This window comes from Procambarus clarkii, chromosome 59, assembly GCF_040958095.1.
Source record: "Procambarus clarkii isolate CNS0578487 chromosome 59, FALCON_Pclarkii_2.0, whole genome shotgun sequence".
Lineage (NCBI taxonomy): Eukaryota > Metazoa > Arthropoda > Malacostraca > Decapoda > Cambaridae > Procambarus > Procambarus clarkii.
Window position 1 is genome coordinate 23,452,042 of NC_091208.1, and position 15,032 is coordinate 23,467,073.

The 15,032-nt window shown below is 50.5% G+C and overlaps 1 long non-coding RNA gene across 1 annotated transcript in view; it reads right to left on the reverse strand.

Moving 5' to 3' along the window:
• LOC138353691 (uncharacterized) overlaps positions 1-15,032 on the reverse strand; it is a 236,081-nt gene that overhangs the window by 215,797 nt on the left and 5,252 nt on the right. Inside the window, exon 2 of the long non-coding RNA XR_011223270.1 lies at positions 10,532-10,604. This is a non-coding gene — a long non-coding RNA (uncharacterized lncRNA). The remainder of the gene's footprint in view (positions 1-10,531; positions 10,605-15,032) is intronic.

Here is a 15,032-nt window from a genome sequence, read left to right on the forward strand (position 1 = left end):
GCCTCCTCGTTGCTGGATTGGTCAACCAGGCTGAAGGACGCGGTTACTCGCAGCCTGACGTATGAGCCTGGTTGATCAGGTAACCTGTGGGGGTGTCCAACAAAAGGTTGAGCAACAATCCACAAGTTACCCCCACGTCGTCCACTACGAACAGAAAACGTGATACGTGAGATTAAAGTGTTTTTTGTTGTTGTAATATAAATCACAGACTTGTGTAATGAACTTGAACATTTCAACTCAAGAAGACACTTAAGACAGACAGGCGGACAGACAGGCAATTTGCTGGGTGAAAGCATCAAGAAGAATAGGTAATGCGGGGAATGAGATGCGACCTGCCCCTTTCCTTCCTTCCCTTCGGGTGATAAGGCATTATCATCCTTCCCTTTGGGTGATAAGGCATTATCATCCTTCCCTTTGGGTGATAAGGCATTATCATCCTTCCCTTTGGGTGATAAGGCATTATCATCTTTTCCTTTGGGTGATAAGGCATTATCATCCTTTCCTTTGGGTGATAAGGCATTATCATCCTTTCCTTTGGGTGATAAGGCATTATCATCTCTCCCTTTGGGTGATAAGGCATTATCATCCCTCCCTTTGGGTGATAAGGCATTATCATCTCTCCCTTTGGGTGATAAGGCATTATCATCCCTCCCTTTGGGTGATAAGACATTATCATCCCTCCCTTTGGGTGATAAGGCATTATCATCCCTCCCTTTGGGTGATAAGGCATTATCATCCCTCCCTTTGGGTGATAAGGCATTATCATCCTTCCCTCCCCCCCCCACTTACCCAACTCCCCCCTTCTCTCGGAAAATGTATGGCTCTCTTCCCCCCCCCCCTCCAAAACTCCCCCTCTCGAATGAACAAATCCACAAGGGCCGTGACGAGGGCTCGAACCTACGTCCAAGAGGAAGCTCTGGGTTATAAAGGATGCTTCATGGTGAGAGGTGAGGTCAGCAGGACGTCACCTGCGGGAGGTCAGCAGGACGTCACCTGCGGGAGGTCAGCAGGACGTCACCTGCGGAAGGTCAGCAGGACGTCACCTGCGGAAGGTCAGCAGGACGTCACCTGCGGAAGGTCAGCAGGTGACTGCCTCAGCACGGCCGCAGGAGTCCTCAGTGTACCACACCACCACACTGAAGAGTGAGGTGGTGTTTGCCGCCTCAACCCTCACCTGTTAGGGCACACGTCTGGTAAGTTACAACAGCGAGCACAGGAGACCCGGGAGCCAGCAGGAGGCGAACCCAAGAGCCGAGTCTCAACCTACACACAGAAGCACCTTCCTGTTTGCTCTTCACAGTGACGGTGACGTCACAAGACAAATGACTGTAGCAAAAAGTTACGCATTAATATCCGTCCGTCGCCTCAATGGTCGCCAACGTAATAAATGTAACCTATCAAGAGTAACGGCTCACAAATATTTACGTTTTCTATGGACAGGAGTGAGAGGTTAGGCGGGTTGTTTGGGTTCGTAGGTGTCTCGTGTGGCTGCAGACTGGAGCCAGATTGACGAAGCAGTTACGCAAGTACTTACGAATGTGTATATCTTTCCTCAATCTTTGACGGCTTTGTTTACATTTATTAAACAGTTTACAAGCATGAAAACTTGCCAATCAACTGTTGTTATTGTTATAAACAGCCTCCTGGTGCTTCGGAGCTCATTGACTGTTTAATAATTGTAAACTAAGCCTGGCCTGGTGCCACACCTGCAGAAATGGTTCACTAACAAAAGATCTTACTGAACTTTACCTAAATGACCCACATAGGTAACAACATTACCTCTTAAGGCACTCGCTTATTTCCGGCGACTCTTTCTTTACTACATATATGAAGATTGTAAGAAAATCCGACTTAGGATTGAGTGGTGTGTATAAATGAGAAGCAGGTGTGGAGGAGAGCATGAAACAAGCAGTGTACACAGTGAGGAGGAGCAGCAAGGAGGTCCCCCTAGTTACCCACGTCTCATTAAGGAACTGTCACTCACAAATGGCTGACTGACAAACATCTAAGACTCTGAAACTAGATCACAGTTACACTGTTTACACACACACACACACACACAATATATTTTCCCCTTCAAATAAAAAAAAAAAAAATATATATATATATATATATATATATATATATATATATATATATATATATATATATATATATATATATATATACATACACATACACATTATATATATAGTGATAAAGGGGCATTCTTCTCTTTAAAAAATGAGTAGCGTAGAGCCGCCATATTAAATCACATAAATCACTCGAGCAAATGTATAATGTGGATAATAAAGGCTCATATATTAATATTTAATGAGATTCTTGTCTTGAGATGAAAGCCGTGATGGTGTAAATTGTCTGTGATGAATTGAAGACTTTTCCCCCTTCGACTGGACAATGATGCCGGGAGATGATTCTATCTCCCGCTCACGTCCTCTTGCAAGTGGATATGATGGACACCAACGTCGCTCGCTCCAAGGAAAATTATCCATTTAATCCTAAGTCGCGGAGAGGACGTCGTGCCTCTTGGCCCAGTGACTTGTGTACACAGGATCGGGGAGTCTTTCACAAGTATACACGCTGGTAGGACACTGACGCATTCATGTCAGTGTTGAGGGGCGTGTGTAAGGTGCTTACTAAGACACTGTCACACACACCAGGTGCCGCCGTGACACCTAATACCAGGACACTGCAGCCCGCCGACCCAAGATACTGCAGCCTCGCCGGCCACCACTTATGGACCTACTGCTCTCACTACTTGTGTAAAGGAGCAAATGTATATGTTTATCTCTCAGAATGTTCGGTAATATGTTTATTGCTTGTGATGTGTGTCTATGTATGTATTAACACGATGTACTGAACGGGGTGAGAATAGCTTGAGCTACCTCATCCCTTTGTGTGTATTTTACCTCAATAAACTTATTTCAATTACTGCTCTCACTTCCCCTACTACTGATCCTTATGTGGCTACACCTCCTGGTCTCACTGCTGACACCGCTACCACCTGCTGATGCAGCTACCATTGTCACCGTTGTGACAGTGGCAGTAGCAATGGTGCTGCATACTGTACCACAGGTCGGGGGCTTCAGGCTGGTGGAGCCCCCGACCTGTGAACCGCAGGAGGCCGGTACACACGGCTTCCAGAGGTGAAAATGACACCACAAAGGCTACACAGGCAGCTACACTGTCTCGTGCCAATCCTCCAACAAACTGGATGAAGCAACAGGGTGTTCGACACGACAAGGAACACTGTGCAGGCGCCTGACGCGACCCCCAACACACCGCCCCAACACTGACTGACAAACAATTACCCCCTCGCACGGTGTAGCGCCGCGCTTGTGTCAGGGAGCCAGGTGTAGCGCCGCGCTTGTGTCAGGGAGCCAGGTGTAGCGCCGCGCTTGTGTCAGGGAGCCAGGTGTAGCGCCGCGCTTGTGTCAGGGAGCCAGGTGTAGCGCCGCGCTTGTGTCAGGGAGCCAGGTGTAGCGCCGCGCTTGTGTCAGGGAGCCAGGTGTAGCTACAACACCCACACTGCTCTACACCAAGGGTTGCAGGTGTGGCATTTATTCTGGCTTCATCATGCCGTATTTCTCAATATTGGCGGTCCGTCTGGAGGGAGGGAGAGAGACAGACAGAGAGGCAGAGACAGAGAGGCAGAGACAGACAGAGAGGCAGAGACAGAGGCAGAGACAGAGAGGCAGAGACAGAGAGGCAGAGACAGAGAGGCAGAGACAGAGAGGCAGAGACAGAGAGGCAGAGACAGAGAGGCAGAGACAGAGAGGCAGAGATAGAGAGGCAGAGACAGAGAGGCAGAGACAGAGAGGCAGAGACAGAGAGGCAGAGACAGAGAGGCAGAGACAGAGAGGCAGAGACAGAGAGGCAGAGACAGAGAGGCAGAGACAGAGAGGCAGAGACAGAGAGACAGACAGAGAGACAGACAGAGAGACAAACAGAGAGACAGACAGAGAGACAGACAGAGATATGAAAGACTGGCCATGGTGCTGCATCAAATCTGGCATCAATAATTCTTGAAGCGTACCGTGTACAATTTACTGTTCATTGTCCTCCCGTTAACAGGGCGTTAAACGCTGCTGGAAACAAAATTAATGAAGCCTCCAACAGCTACTTGTTTGAGGCTTCACCTCGGGGTAACAGATCCTTCCTTGTTTATTGTTTTAGAAATGCTGACGACGCGCGCGGGAAGCCTCCTGGCGCAGCCGCTCCATCTTCCTCACGAAGCTCCTTAGAAACACCGGAAGACCCTACTGCTCTCTGGGGATTCCTGGAAAACCTCACAGACTAAAGACCTTTCGCGTCGTAACCCAGTTAAATAAGTTACGACCACGACCACAACCATACGACCACGACCACAACCATACGACCACGACCACAACCATACGACCACGACCACACGACCAACAGTGGTGGTCGTGTGGAACACAAGGAGCTGTTGGGTGTTTGGGTGGTTGAGGTCGTTAAGGAGCAGGTGGTGGCTGGGTTAAGAGTCCAGGGCCATAGCATCATCTTCCATGATGTGCAATATATCATCACCTTGTGGGTGTGTGGGCGAGGGGTGGGCAGGTGCGCATGCGGGTGAGGCAGTGATGAACTGACAGGTGAGGGGCCAGTAATGGAAGGCTAAACATATACACACACACACTCTCTCTCCACATGTTCCCTCCAGGAGCAGTCTCCTCCTCCTCCAGGAGCAGGCAGGGCGTCTCCTCCTCTAGGAGCAGGCAAGGCTCCTCCTCCAGGAGCAGGCAGGTCTCCTCCTCCAGGAGCAGGCAGGGCTCCTCCTCCTCCAGGAGCAGGCAGGGCTCCTCCTCCTCCAGGAGCAGGCAGGGCTCCTCCTCCTCCAGGAGCAGGCAGGGCTCCTCCTCCTCCAGGAGCAGGCAGGTCTCCCCCTCCTCCAGGAGCAGGCAAGGCTCAAGTGTGACAGGCAGCGAGTGTGTTGTGATGAGCATCGAGGTCTACACTCTCCTGTCAGACGGTTGTGTGTAGAGCCAGTAGAGCACTGGAGCTGAGGGTAGGGGGGTGGGGGGAGGAATGGAAGTGGGGGAAGGGGGAGAGAGAGTAGGAGGGGGAGAAGGGGGGACCACTAAGGTCGCAAGAGTAGGGGGTAATGAGGAATTTGTTGAAAATATATTACCTGTCTGTCTGTCACAACACTCTGAGGTGAAACTTGACAACACTTCTTTTACTTTGCTAAAAGTTTTCCAGCAAAGATTGTTACTCTAAATCCCCGCCCATAATGTTGCCTTGCGTCAGACCCCACAGACACTGACCACCACCAGAGCCACAGACACTGACCACCACCAGAGCCACAGACACTGACCACCACCAGAGCCACAGACACTGACCACCACCAGAGCCACAGACACTGACCACCACCAGAGCCACAGACACTGACCACCACCAGAGCCACAGACACTGACCACCACCAGAGCCACAGACACTGACCAGCATCAGAGCCACAGACACTGACCACCACCAGAGCCACAGACACTGACCACCACCAGACCCACAGACACTGACCACCACCAGAGCCACAGACACTGACCACCACCAGAGCCACAGACACTGACCACCACCAGAGCCACAGACACTGACCAGCACCAGAGCCACAGACACGGTAGCAAGCAGAGAGACATTAACCTTGCCTCCCGCAACACTAAGTGAATGAAGGTCCTTGTCTGACCCCACTTTACTTGCATAGTATCAACGGAGACTGCTGCTCTGGTTACTGATGGGGTGCCAGGGCCCCCCTCTCTCTCTCCCACCCTCTCTCTCACCCCCTCTCCCTCTCTCTCACCCTCCCTCTCTCTCTCACCCCCTCCCTCTCTCCCCTCTCCATCTCCCCCTCCTCATCCCCTAAAATGCTGCTTGCACATTAAAATAGACAGTCTTCTTTTAATAAGTCTGATGTGGCGTGTATCTTGACACACTGAACTGTGGTGGCTGGCGGTGGCACTGTGAGGGATGTGTTGTTAAGGGAGCGTTATAATGGTCAGTTAAGACATACTATGTCTGAGGAGACCGTTCAGGTGACCCCAGGGGGGAGGGGGGGGGGAGGAGGAATGGGTGTCATCTCTGGTGACAAAATTGATGTCAATAATGAACCAGTTGATCCACTACCCTCCCCCCCCACTTCCTCCTGGTACTGGACTATAAACAGTCACTTAACAAGCTCAAGGAGGCACTTGAGTTCACAAGCGGCGTCTTCTGGGATACTTATCTTGTCCGGTGAGGCGAGGCGTAAATATCTACCCGGACTCCGTTTTCTGTCGGCGACAACATATAAGGATAACTGTGTGAATGATGGCGTCTGGTGGCTGTTACCCCCAGGTGCTCCAGGGTTCGAGCCCCAGGCCCACGAAGCACTACTGCAAAAACAAACTTCAATTCATATGTGACTCGCAAATTCGATCCTCAATCGCTTCTGTGCGAAAATCTTGTGAGGATCCCAACCACTTGGGCTGGACGGTAGAGCGGCGACGGTCTTGCTTCCTGCAAATCGGCGTTCAATCCCCGACCGTCCAAGTGGTTGGGCACCATTCCTTCCCTCCGTCCCATCCCAAATCCTTATCCTGACCCCTTCCCAGTGCTGTATAGTCGTAATGGCTTGGCGCTTCCCCCCCACCCCCCCCCCCGGTGATAGTGTACTTTGTGAGGGAGAGCTATGAAGGAGATTGTAAAGGTGACCAGGGTGACCAAGGAGGCTGTTGCTGGCGCTACAAGCACAGATCAACTGTGATTCAGGACCACTGAACACACAAGCTGTGGCAACTGCCGCGTCAGTATTGACCAATGGTCTACAAGGACACCTACACAATATAATTATTAATAGCTGGAATAAAAAAAAAATTCCACACAAGGAAAGCCGGTCGGCCGAGCGGACAGCACGCTGGACTTGTGGTCCTGGGTTCGATCCCGGGCGCCGGCGAGAAGCAATGGGCAGAGTTTCTTTCACCCTATGCCCCTGTTACCTAGCAGTAAAATAGGTACCTGGGTCTTAGTCAGCTGTCATGGGCTGCTTCCTGGGGTGGAGGCCTGGTCGAGGATCGGGCCGCGGGGACACTAAAGCCCCGAAATCATCGCAAGATAACCTTAAGAGAAGGATGTGCGTTAGTTCCTGGGCCCCGGCTTCCCAAATGTCAGCTGCCTAGTGAAGTGATTCCCGCCGCCGCTGCCGCTGCTGCCGCTGCTGAGATAAGCTGCTTGAAAACTGTGCTTTGAATTATCTCCATCTCTCCTTCTGGAACATTCCCCTTAACTTATCATTTTGCCTTGACTCTAAGTTTCCCTGTGGCAACCCTCTCATCCCCGTGGCAACCCCCGGGGGGGGGGGAGGGAGTGAGGAACTTTAACTTAGAAGAAGTAAACAAGTAGAATGAAGGTGTGTGTGTGTGTGTGTGTGAGTGTGTGAGTGTGTGAGTGTGTGAGTGTGTGAGTGTGTGAGTGTGTGAGTGTGCGCGCGTGTGCGTGTGAGTGTGAGTGTGAGTGTGAGTGAGTGAGTGAGTGAGTGAGTGAGTGAGTGAGTGAGTGAGTGAGTGAGTGAGTGAGTGTGAGAGTGTGAGAGTGTGAGAGTGTGAGAGTGTGAGAGTGTGAGAGTGTGAGAGTGTGAGAGTGTGAGAGTGTGAGAGTGTGAGTGTGTGAGTGTGTGAGTGTGTGAGTGTGTGAGTGTGTGAGTGTGTGAGTGTGTGAGTGTGTGAGTGAGTGAGTGAGTGAGTGAGTGAGTGTGTGTGTGTGTGTGTGTGTGTGTGTGTGTGTGTGTGTGTGTGTGTGTGTGTGTGTGTGTGTGTGTGAGTGAGTGTGACCCTGACCTCTTCAATACACATGCATACCAACACCTGTGAACATCTTCACAGAGGTGCAGGTGTACCCCGGCGCACTATGACAAAGGTGTTACAGCTCCATCAACACCTGTTTGAGGGCGCCGCCAGGGTTACCAACCTTCACCTATACCAACACTACCGCTGATCTGAATCATTAACACCTGCATCTGCATTCACGACCGACCCGGGATAACGTGTCTATTACCATTACTTGTGTGCTCAGACTGACGCTGGGACGGGGGCTGGGACGGTGCTGGGACGGGTGCTGGGACGGGGGCTGGGACGGTGCTGGAACGGTGCTGGGACGGGGGCTGGGACGGGTGCTGGGACGGGGGCTGGGACGGGTGCTGGGACGGGTGCTGGGACGGGGGCTGGGACGGTGCTGGGACGGGCGCTGGGACGGAGGAGACAGGGACGGGGGCTGAGACGGGGGGCTGGGACAGGGGCTGGAACGGGTGCTGGGTCGGGGGCTGGGACGGGGGCTGGGACGGGGGCTGAGGCAGAGGCTGAGACAGGGACTGAGACGGACGCTGAGACAGGGGGCTGGGACAGAGGCTGAGACAGAGGCTGGGACAATATATGGTACAAGAGGAGCGGCTTGCTAGCGCCTCTGTGTGCTGGACCATCTTGGAGCTGCGGTCAGCGACTCACCACATTCACACACTCGCCGCCTCTCATGCTAATACTACCCAAGCGTGAGGGAATTTCTCGCCGCGTGGGGCGTCTCACACTAGTCACTCTCGTCTGCCACGCTTACACCAGCTCCTCCTCCCCCTAAAATATCCCCAACGTCAAAAAAACGGCTAATGTAAAGTGCCCTTATCCTAACCTGCCAGAGGACCCAGAACAGAAAACGGGACAGTCCGTCACTTTCGCCGGTCGCTTTCATTTTCTAGCACGATAATTTTTGGCCTCATGTAACGCCTACGCTCGAAATGCGACGTTCTCTGTAAGAGGTGAGGTTGCTCATGCAACTTTTCATGGCAGGAATGATGATTGTATGTTGTTGTTGTTGTTGTTGTTGTTGTTGTTGTTGTTGTTGTTGTTGTTGTTGTTATAGATTCAGCTACGCGGAACAACAGTTCCAAAGTAGCACGGGCTATGGCGAGCCCGTGAGTAGATCATTGTAATTCACGCAACAATAATCTTTATTATATTGTCCAGAACGCTGGGTGCTGTATATAATATACTATATATATATATATATATATATATATATATATATATATATATATATAATCTATATATATATATATATATATATATATATATATATATATATATAATCTATATATATAATCTATATATATATATATATATATATATATATATATATATATATATATATATATATATAATCTATATATATATATATATATATATATATATATATATATTTATATATAATCTATATATATATATATATATATATATATATATATATAATCTATATATATAATCTATATATATAATCTATATATACTCCTACATATAATCTGCCTAATATTACTTGTTTAACATGAGAGAAAAGTGTTCACTTCATATTTCTAATATATGTAATAAACTACATATATTTCTCTTACACTCACATACGCATCCCTAGGAAGCAGGTACATATTTACTGCTGGGTGAACAGGGGCACGAGGGTGAATAACTCAGCCCCTTTGTTTCTGCCTCTCCCGGGAATCGAGCCTGGGCCGTTAGGACTACGTCCCCACAGCGCTGCCCACTCAGCTGCGAGGCCCACCGCGGTGTATTCACCTAGTTGTGCTTGCGGGGGTTGAGCTTTGGCTCTTCGGTCCCGCCTCTCAGCCGCTTTTGTGTGTGTGTGTGTGTGTGTGTGTGTGTGTGTGTGTGTGTGTGTGTGTGTGTGTGTGTGTGTGTGTGTGTGTGTGTGTGTGTGTGTGTGTGTGTGTGCGTGTGTGTGAGAGAGAGAGAGAGAGAGAAAGAGTGAGAGAGAGTAAGAGTGAGAGAGAGAGAGAGAGAGAGAGAGAGAGAGAGAGTAAGAGAGAGAGAGTAAGAGAGAGAGAGTAAGAGAGAGAGAGTAAGAGAGAGAGAGAGAGAAAGAGGAGAGGAGGAGAGGGGGAGATGAGTACTAGAAATGGTAGTGGGAAAACAGATCGATTGTGACGGTTTGAGAGGCGGGGTCCAAGAGCTATGCTCGATCTTGCAGGCACAAATACTAAAACTTTAATATGAACAAGTGACCACAGACAGGAACTGCCACTGCAAGCATTGGTTTAATCTATTATACAACCACACATTAATCACCCAATCCCTCGCTGTTTAGCATCGCCCTTCCCCACCCCTCCCCAGTCCCTCCCCAGTCCCTCCCCAACCCCTCCCCTACCCCAACACGTCACAGAGAAACTTGCAATTCAAATAGAAAACGCGGTGTTGGTTGGACAGGGAAGAGGCTTGGCCCAGTCGACAGAAAAATATGGTAGTGTGGTCACCTCCCCCACTGCCACCACTGCCACCACGGCACTGTGGTCACCTCCCCCACTGCCACCACGGCACTGTGGTCACCTCCCCCACTGCCACCACGGCACTGTGGTCACCTCCCCCACTGCCACCACGGCACTGTGGTCACCTCCCCCACTGCCACCACGGCACTGTGGTCACCTCCCCCACTACCACCACACTGATAGAGGACACCAACTGGTCCACCAATTTGTACCAGTGAGTACACTTACCTGATGCTGTTGGCAGCGGTGGTCGCCGGCACCTGGTGCCAGGGAGGCGGTGGCACTGAGGTCCCCCCATGACCTGCAACACAGAACATTGTTGGTCACTTGGTGAGGACCAGGGTGATGGTGTAACTATGGCTGGGTGACTATGAGTGTTCACGTTCAGAGACGGTGTCCAGGCACCATGCTTATCGTGGAAATGTTTCGTCTATCAACTTGTAAAAGTGTGTCAAGGTTCGGTGACTGGCCCTTGTGTGACGGGGGGGGGGGGATGGGGCCTTAAGTGCAGTGTAAGTGGAGTGTCATAGCAGGCCTGGAATGATTCTTAAGTAATGTTTAGTGTGAGCTGGATCATTATAGTGCGGAAAGTGTGTTCAAGAGTCCAAGAACGGGACGGATAAGGTCACTGTTGCTCTTGTTAGTATTTGAAAACACCATTTGTCTCTTGTGTAGGATGTTACAACAGGATATCACTGATCCTTATTAATAATTTTGAACTGTAAAGTTTTAATTGGCAATTTAGAGAATGAATCCTATCATTAATCTTTGAGCCGACTTGGGTCTTGATTTTCTAAGTGAATTAATAACATCTGTAATTATCAACAACTACGGTAATTGATAACTCATAATTAGTCAAAGTAATTATCAGGAGTTTTTCTAAAAGCCTATTTTGAGGTTGTGGAACTATCTACTCGAGTGTACGATAACTTAGTAATTACATATCAGTGTTACAGTGGAGTTGGTGCCGCCAGATGAACATCAGTTATCTTGAGGTTATCTTGAGATGATTTCGGGGCTTTTTAGTGTCCCCGCGGCCCGGTCCTCGACCAGGCCTCCACCCCCCATGAAGCAGCCCGTGACAGCTGACTAACACCCAGGTACCTATTTTACTGCTCCAGTTGGTGGTATTATATAAATATCTTTTTCATATATCTAACCTTCAGACAGCCTCTGTACGGTTGGTTGCTCTCAGACTGACAGTTAACAGGCTGACAGGCGCCGACTGTCAGGGTGAACCCTGCTGGCCCGCCAGGTTGTACACATGTGATGTTAACGATAATTAATGAGGTTACAAATTGGTGTGGATAAGATTAACTTTATTATCCATAGTAACAGCAGCGTTGACCTCATACGTTATTATAAGGGTGTTACATTGAGGCGACAGGTGTGGGCTAGGGTGTCGAGACGACAGGTGTGGGCTAGGGTGCTGAGACGACAGGTGTGGACTAGGGTGTTGAGACGACAGGTGTGGGTTAGGGTGTTGAGAAGACAGGTGTGGGTTAGGGTGCTGAGACGACAGGTGTGGACTAGGGTGCTGAGACGACAGGTGTGGACTAGGGTGCTGAGACGACAGGTGTGGACTAGGGTGCTGAGACGACAGGTGTGGACTAGGGTGCTGAGACGACAGGTGTGGACTAGGGTGCTGAGACGACAGGTGTGGACTAGGGTGCTGAGACGACAGGTGTGGACTAGGGTGCTGAGACGACAGGTGTGGACTAGGGTGTCGAGACGACAGGTGTGGACGAGGGTGTCGAGACGGTAAACATCACTTGGACGGTAAACAAGTAAACAGTTTACTAGAGACAAAGGTGTCTCCGGTAACACATCATCGACCAATAAGTAAACTAAAGAAATAATTCATGATGGATTGCCCGCGTCGACCCTTTGTTTGACACGTTAATATTGTGCTGACCGAGGCCTTAACCTTGGTGCCATCCCCGGGAGGTACCCGGCGTCACCCGGGGACGCTGCCACCATCGTGGGACCGAGCAGGGACGCTGCCACCCCCGTGGGACCGAGCAGGGACGCTGCCACCACCGTGGGACCGAGCAGGGACGCTGCCACCACCGTGGGACCGAGCAGGGACGCTGCCACCACCGTGGGACCGAGCAGGGACGCTGCCACCCCCGTGGGACCGAGCAGGGACGCTGCCAACACCGTGGGACCGAGCAGGGACGCTGCCAACACCGTGGGACCGAGCAAGGACGCTGCCACCACCGTGGGACCGTGCAGGGACGCTGCCACCACCGTGGGACCGAGCAGGGACGCTGCCACCACCGTGGGACCGAGCAGGGACGCTGCCACCACCGTGGGACCGTGCAGGGACGCTGCCAACTGCTGTTCATGGGATGTATTCTACATGTCCATACTCCAGGTTGGTCTGGCCTGACTGCTTGTTGTGTAACCCTGTGATTCACCGCCTTGTTTAACCCCCGTCTTGATTACCTCCCCCCCCTTCACCTTGTCTACCCCCCCTTCACCTTGTCTACTCCCCTTCACCTTGTCTACCCCCCCTTCACCTTGTCTACCCGCCCTTCACCTTGTCTACTCCCCTTCACCTTGTCTACCCCCCCTTCACCTTGTCTACCCCCCTTCCCCTTGTCTACCCCCCTTCCCCTTGTCTACCCCCCTTCACCTTGTCTACCCCCCCTTCACCTTGTCTACCCCCCCTTCACCTTGTCTACCCCCCCTTCACCTTGTCTACCCCCCTTCACCTTGTCTACCCCCCCTTCACCTTGTCTACCCCCCCTTCACCTTGTCTACCCCCCCTTCACCTTGTCTACCCCCCCTTCACCTTGTCTACCCCCCCTTCACCTTGTCTACCCCCCCTTCCTTTACTTTGTCTACCCCCTCCCCCTTCACCTTGTCTACCCCCCCCTCCTTCACCTTGTCTACACCCCCCTCCAACTTGTCTTCCCCTTCCACTTTGCTTACTCTCCCCCGTCTCCACCTTGTTTAGGATCCCACTCCCTTACCTTGTTCGAGCTCCTCTACCTTGTTTACTTCTGCCCATCTTGTTTACCTCACCTACCCATCACATTGTCTACCCTCCTCCTTCCCTCTAGACAAGCTTACACATCCTGTTTTTCTTCATTTAATTAACTACTCTCTGACATTGTGGCCTTCTGACCCGCACATTTAGATAAACACCCCCCCCCCCCTCCACCTCCTGCTTGAGCGGGGCTTCATATCCAGCCAAAAAAAGTATTCGTGATTGACCTTCGACCTCTTCACGATCTGAACGTCAGGATATTGTCAGAGAAAGCAGCGGCCGGAGTCTGCTCCACCGGCACTCACTCATTCTCTCACGGCAGCTCAGAATCCAGTTTTTTTGAGTTTTTTTTTTTTTTGCTACAATATAGCGAGTTGCTTGGGTTGAAATTGATGAGTCTTGATTGCATCATTAGCGTCGATAGAGGTTTGATAAAGTATAATTGGAAGGCATCTCTTATTTGCGCTTCTCTCGGCAGGGCAAGAAAATAACTTTCATTTGCAATTCCACTGTCGAATTACTCAGGTTTGATTGCTAAATGTTCGGGCCAATCTTTTCAGCATCTGTGTGACGCGCGATGGAGTGGACAGTTGATTGGTGAGGACTCCTGCAGCGGCACACACGCACCTTATTGTGGAGGAGGACCTTCCGCTCCACACGACCCCCTGGAGGTGGAGGAGGACCTTGCTCTCCACACGACCCCCTGGAGGTGGAGGAGGACCTTCCGCTCCACACAAGGACTCTGGAGGGAGAGAGGATGGATCATCCACTACACACAAGGACTCTCTGGGGGGAAGAGGAGGCTTCTCACTCCATACGGAACTTCCTAAAGATCGTCGTCCCTTTTCATTCGACAAAATATTTACACAAACAGAAAAAAATCGCTGACAATTGCAGAAAGAAAAGAAGGAATAAAAGAGTCAGAATAAGACGACTGACTAAATGATAATTAGCTCTACAAGGCTAATTAGCCGGGGAACAATGAGCAGACAGGTAAGGTACCTTACCTTACCTATCATCACTGTAAGGTAAGGTAAGGTAAGGTAAGGTGAACACACCATCAGGACAAGCGAGGGTGTGAACCTAATCAACTGGTGACCTGTTCATCATTTCCTGCGATAATCTATTATTGCAAATGTAATCATTATTACTCCTGGTATAGTATTATATTCATCAATTATTTGCAATATCCCTTACTGCGAGAGTGCAAACTTAACAGGTGCTCGGTTGCTCATGTTGCACATGAGCAACAGATGAGTCTCCTGTCACTAGGTTCCGACAGTGAGTGCACCCTTGACCCGGCAAGTGTTGCAACACATTGCAATGACTTCCCTACTTGCACGGCGATAAGCACGAGTACACGTTGACTCGCCTCACCGCGCGAGTACATGTCGACTTGCCTCACTAGCTCGAGTACATGTTCACTCGCCTCACCACTCGAGTACATGTTCACTCGCCTCACCAGCTTTGGAGGTACCCAGCTCCATCCTTTATACACGTCACAAGGTGTGCACCTCAGCTCTGTGTCTCCCATTCAACGATAAGAGGTAACCTAATGTGTGTAGTTATCACTATAGAGGTGAGAGGTCAGCGTCCAGATGGTGCGGTCTGCACCTTTGGTGTAGTCTGCACCTTTGGTGTAGTCTGCACCTTTGGTGTAGTCTGCACCTTTGGTGTAGTCTGCACCTTTGGTGTAGTCTGCACCTTTAGTGTAGTCTGCACCTTTGGTGTAGT